Below are 6,218 nucleotides of genomic sequence, written 5' to 3'. Positions count from 1 at the left end.
ATTTAAGAAAGAAAGTCTCAGGATGGGTCAACCTGTATTTCTGGATTCAAATCAATGAAATGACAGTTTCTGTCCCATAAGGTGCCTAAGGTCAAGGTTTTGACATCAGGTTAAGTTCACTACAGTCCCCCCTTTGGAAATCATCGCCTGTCCATGGGGATGAATTCCAACATGAACTTACGCCTTTGAATGTCCCTGGTCTTGATGTAATCCAGCAAGGAAACCAAAAGTCAAGGTGATTCCACAATGTTTTGGTAATTCCATTGTGTTGATGATAATTCCATAATGTTGTTGGTAATTCCATTGTAGCAATGCTTTAACCCCCTTGGAAACAGAGTCTGTAATCCATTGGAAAAAGTCATATAATCCACAACGGTAAATCCACAACGATTGGAGGTGTTGATTGATCAGCATGCAGAGGGTTCCCTTGGATTGAACTGAAGATGTGGCCACTGGATGAAGTGTGGAGACCAACGTCAGGATTGCAGGTCTCCTCCAGCGACGGTCATCTCTGGGTGGATGTCCAGTCTGCCGTTCTGGTTCAAATGTGACATGCAATTATCTGGTTTAAGGTGGGCTTATGAAGGGGATTTTACATAAGGCCTTAAACTATATGCACCTGGTGTGTAAGCTATTATGATTGGGAACAGCTACAGCTACCAGTTAAGGGATGGAACATGCTGAAAAGGGTAACTATAGGGATTTATACCTATAGAAGAGTGTTCCAAACTATTTTTCCATTTCTAACTTGGTTTAAGTTAGCTTTACATGGTAAAATATAGTTTGGTTCAATTGTCTGTTGTCTTTTAGACGAACGACTTGAGATTGGGTGTTTGGTTTCCCCATAAATGTTTTGGAAGTCTATGGCGAGACTCATCAAAAAGAATTAGCTACCCCCCCGAATAGAATTGTTCGAGTAGGTTCGGCTCACGCGTTGTGAGATCAATGTAGATTATGGTACTTAAGGTAGCATTAATCTACATTGACTCTGCAAAGATGGCATTTTAACGAATGAACTGCATGTTGGCATGGTTAAAGGCCTCTTAGTCTCTAACTTAACTACACAACAAAATTCATTCTTGCTTGGGGTGTTCAGAAACGATACCAAAAACCAATTAAACGATGTCTCAACATCGACAAAAACAGTGACTAAGCAACCAGTAAAACAACGTTTCAACATTGACAAAAGCAGTGATTAAGCAACTAGAAAATGACGCTTCGGTGCGCCACTCACTCTGGATGTCAGATTTGAATCACGTTATCGCGTCTGGTAGCATTATCCTAACTGGCGTCACCCCCCTTCGGTCATGGGAGACCGCGAACACGGGTGAGGACATCGCTCCATGAGCTAAAGTTAGGCTGTCCTTGAGTAGTTTTAACTGTTTGCGCAGCTGAAAGAGGACTTTTAGGTCTGGATTGGAATCCAGTTTACCTTTCGATGGAGTGTATTTGTCTGGGTCAGTCAGATACAGTATCATCGAGTTAATTGCAGGATCATCCAACTTGTGAAGTTGGATGATGTCTGGGTCAGGTGAAAATGACTTTTCATATTTTAAAAGAACTTGGCGAAGTTTGTCTCTTTCTTCATCAGATGTCAGAGTGTCGGCTTGGGCGACTACCTGTTCAATCTGTGATGAGACTGTTAAGGGTTCTTGCTCCTTGGGGAGCTCCAACGAATCCTTTTTTGAGTCGTCGGACCTGTCTATGGGTAAGACACCATAGGTTTGAGGTCCTTGGTCGACGTCATTGTTTGAGAAAAGAGCGATGGCCTGTGTTGTTTTCGTGAAACATACTGGCCCAGCTTCTTGACTCGGTACCAGGTTATCTGGGAGTCCTCCCAGAACTGGAATGCCTAGTTCAAAATCATGAAAGTCAGGTTCTGAGTGTTCAGCTTGCGATGACTCATCATCGTTTGTGTGTGAGTTTACCCCCCTTTCATCCGATGAGGGGTTGTTGGAGGCAACCACAGCAATGTCTTGGTGTGTTCCACCGACATCTGTAATGTTGTCATTCGCGCCTTCAGATTTAATAGCGATCACCTCACTACACAGTGTTCCAGGTTGGTTTCCCATTTCAGCGTGTATCAAAGTTTCTAAAAACCTTTGTATTTCCTCTGTCTCTTCCGAGCTCAGAGGTGTAGGGCCTTGTTCCTGGGACCTTTGTGATTTTATCGCCTCGGTTCGTTTCGTCCGAGGTGGGGGAGGGTTAGGTACGTCTTTTGGGGGTTCCTCTTCGGACTTCCCCTGATAATATGGGTCCTCTTGGATCCCATATCTTTGCGTCCTACGCATACCCCATTTACGATAATCACGTTCATCCTCTGAAAGAGGAGCTTTTCTGTCCCAGAGTGCACCTTCATTACGTGGTTTGTTAGTTTGAAAATACTGCTTTTTCTCGCCTTTTTTAGGAGGTGGAGGCGATGCACTCCATCCTTCCATTTCTAGGGAGTGGGGTTTAACCTTTATACCAGGAAACACTTCTATGGGCGTCTTAGCATGAGAACATGCCTCGAACACATTCACAGCACACTGTTTAATCTCATTGATGGATTTTTCTCTGAAATTTGCCATCATTTGTACTGATCTTTTAAAATCAGTGTGGAGATTTTTGCTGAAAACAAATTTAAAACCTTCTTCTTCTTCCATTCCGGTTTCATTTCTGTTACCAAAATAAGCTTGGAAGATTCTTTTGTAATAAACTTTTGGATGTTCATTCTTGCCCTGCGTGACCTTGTCAGCAGCTGGGAAACCAGCAGGTCCCGTGCAGGGGTCGTACTCTCTGATCAAAGCTTCACACAGAAGGTTGTAATCCTTTCTCGTTGCATCAGGTAGACGCTCGATGAAGGTGAACACCTCTCTGTCCGAAGTGAGCCTTATCAGACTGATCTTATCCTCAACCGTAGCATTAGGATAACCTCTCAATCTGAACGCAAGATCTCTGAGGTACGCTTTTGTTCCAGCTGAGCCCATTGGTCCCGGTACAAAGCGTTGTACATATTTTGAGATTTTTTGTAAATCATCCATTGAAGGAGAAAGTATCAACGTTCTCACTTGCGTGGTTGGTAGTGGGGGTGTTTCTCTACCCATATGTGTAGGTGTTTCTCTACCCATATGTGTAGGTGTTTCTCTACCCATATGTGTAGGTGTTTCTCTACCCATATGTGTAGGTGTTTCTCTACCCATATGTGTAGGTGTTTCTCTACCCATATGTGGAGATGGTTGGATGGGCTTAAAAGCAAGAGGTGTGTAATAGACTTTTGGAGGTGTTGGTGGATGATCCGGACTCCTTTCACGGTCTTCTCTGGATTCCAGACAACCTCGCCCCTCGTTATTACTTTTATATGTTGCCACTCTTAGTTTCTCCTCACATGCTTTTAAGCGTTCCTGTGATGTTTGACATTCACTTTGTAAACGCATATATTGTTCGAGTAATAACTCTCTATCCATTTTGCGTTTGTCCAGATCTTTTTTTGCGAGCTGCAACTCTTGTTGTAGCTTCTCATTGTCTGAACACGCAGCTTGGTACTCACGGTCTTTATCCCTAATCTTGTCATAAGATTGAGCTTGTAATGACGCCTGAATTTCTGAGAGCTCCCTCTCATGTGTTCTAGACAGCATGACATTGCGTTCAACCTGTTGATCCAATTCCGCTTTAAGAAGCAGAGAAATTTTTGCTAACCGTTCCTGGCTTGACTTTTTACTCTCTGACACTGTGGCTCCTTCTGCCAAACTTTTCAGTTCTTCCACTCTTTGAATTTCATCAAGTTGTTCTAATTGCTCTAATTGCTTACCAATAATTGAATTTGTTAAAATATGTAAAGCCCCCAAAATGATGTCATCATGTGATTGGGAGTCTAAAGGGTCAACCTCTCCTTCTTCTTCTGCCATTTTCTTCTATTTAAAAATTAAATAGGAGAAAGTAATGTTTTAGGTGGTAAAATAAAATCAGAAAAGTCTCTTTTTTTCCTGATATTTACTCTTATTTAGTGATTTAGCAATTAGACGTGTATTATCTTTCCAGCAAATGAGTAAACTTTATCTACTCTGTGAATATCTGTATCTGTATCTTTTAAAAAGTTTCTAATTTTTATTTTGCACCTCTGTCATGAGGAATTACCAGTGAATAAAAAGTTTTTGGTAAATGCCTGCTGCATAAATACCTTAATCACTTTTTAAATGCAAGATAACAGTGATTATTCAGCTTGAGGAACGTTTATTAACTCAAAAATTCGTCTTACAGAAAATAAACACGTTTAATTTCACTCAAAGTAACCTAAAAACAAAGTGAAACTGTGATATCAAGTTTCCACAGGAGGGGGGAGTATAACCCTATTTTATTTTAACCCAGACACTGTTAGTGATGTCCAGTAGGAGTCGCGATGACTTCCTGTGGCATCCGGTGATATCCGGTCATTAGCTGTTAGCTCAAAATTAGCATCGGCTAGCGTGGTCCAAAAACACCATTTAGTGACGGATTTCAAACTCAAACGTGGCAAAATTTCAGCGATTAGGCTTCAAAGAACTGAGCAGCGGATCAGAATGCAACTTTAAAGCGTATTTCAACTTTAAAAAGCAGATTGAAATTCCCTATGAAAACGAGTTTCATTTCCGGGTCACGTGACTGAATCTACCAATGACAGAGCAACAACGGGGTGGGTTCCTATATTGCTGACTCAGAGGAAGTGACACAGCCACGTCACTCACTTCTCAGCGAATCACAGCGTCCCAACTCAGCCGTTTTCAACCAATCACGGATCGTTTTTCCAGCTAGCGTGTAGCATTTAGCCTGAACAAGTCCGTCAACTTTTCGTCTTTTAAACTGTCAAAATGCACTATTTTCTGTTAAAAATGTAACGAATCAACTCTGAGCTTAACGGAGGCGGCGCTCCGGTCTCAAAACGTCTTTACAACCATTTAAAACAACTCGTTCGAATTTATCAGAAACGAGCCGGACCAGAGTCACGTCTGGACCATAGTTCAAACAGAATAACGTTTTCACACAAACCCAGCTTCAGTTACACATAACAGACGTACATTTCAGCTTTTAAACAGACATATTGACTCTCAATGTCAGCTTTCAAAACATCACTGCATGCAAGAACCTTGCTGTATTTTCTCCGAGCATCGCCGCTCAACACGCTGCGTTTTCTCCAAGCGTCGCAGCTGCGCTGCGTTTCACACAGCAAAATCTGCACTTTTCATGCCAACATGATAACAATTGTTACACGAATACACAGTCCATTTTATGAACCCGTAACGGGCCACCAGATGTAGTATGAACATATGCTGTCATATATTCATAGATAAAACGGATTCTTTCATTTTTCTGGACTGTATAATGACGTGCATCTGAATTTAATAAAATGTAGACGTGAGACGTTAATTATCTTTGACTCACCAACGACAGTGGGTCATTTATTAACAGAATCAAGTTTAACACATCACACATTTACATTAATTGGCAAAAATTGAAAATAACGACAGCTTATTAATCAGTTTTTACAGGAAGTAAACAATACGGCGATTGTTTTCTCACTTCCAGCAGAACAGCAGACATTAATCACATGGCGGTGATTGAAAAACTTTGCTTCAGACATTTCTAAAAATATCTGTAATGATTTTTAGCAGATAGAATTTTAAAGATGGGAAATGAAGTTTAAGTTGAGAGAGATGTGTGAGGGAATTTGTCTGTCCTAACCAGAACCAGCACGCTCCTTCTTTTCCAGCTTGGCCCAACGGTACGCTTTGGTTGAGATTGACTCTTTTACCTTTGCAGATGATAGTTTCAGCGTTGGTGTAGAGCTCTCCTTTCAACTCTTTCAGCGTCTCCGTAAGAACAGCTAAACCTCGGGAGTCGTGAGATCATCCAGAACAGACATTTCATAATTCCCAGATCTTCTCTCGTTCAGCTTGATTTTTCTTCCTCCAGCATCCTGAATTCCAGCCTTCATGAACTCTGGAATTGCTGTTAACTAGGAAGTGGAACCTCTTGCAGCACTCCCGTGAACTAGGAAGTGCCAACATTTAAAGGGCTCTATTTCCGGTTCATTTGGGAGTTTCTGATTGGTCGATGGACCAAAACAGAGGTGTGTTTTGTGATGTAAGGTGTTATGAAAAGTCAAGGAAAAAGATTAAGATTGTTTAAGAACAGACAAAAGATATTATGAAGAACTTCAGACTTCGTGGAGTCAATTCTCTAGTATCTTGCTGTAAAAGTTA

The sequence above is a fragment of the Nematolebias whitei genome, chromosome 17 (assembly GCF_014905685.2).
Source record: "Nematolebias whitei isolate Nwh7 chromosome 17, NemWhi1, whole genome shotgun sequence".
In the NCBI taxonomy this organism is placed as follows: Eukaryota; Metazoa; Chordata; class Actinopteri; order Cyprinodontiformes; family Rivulidae; genus Nematolebias; species Nematolebias whitei.
This window is presented reverse-complemented; position numbering follows the sequence as displayed.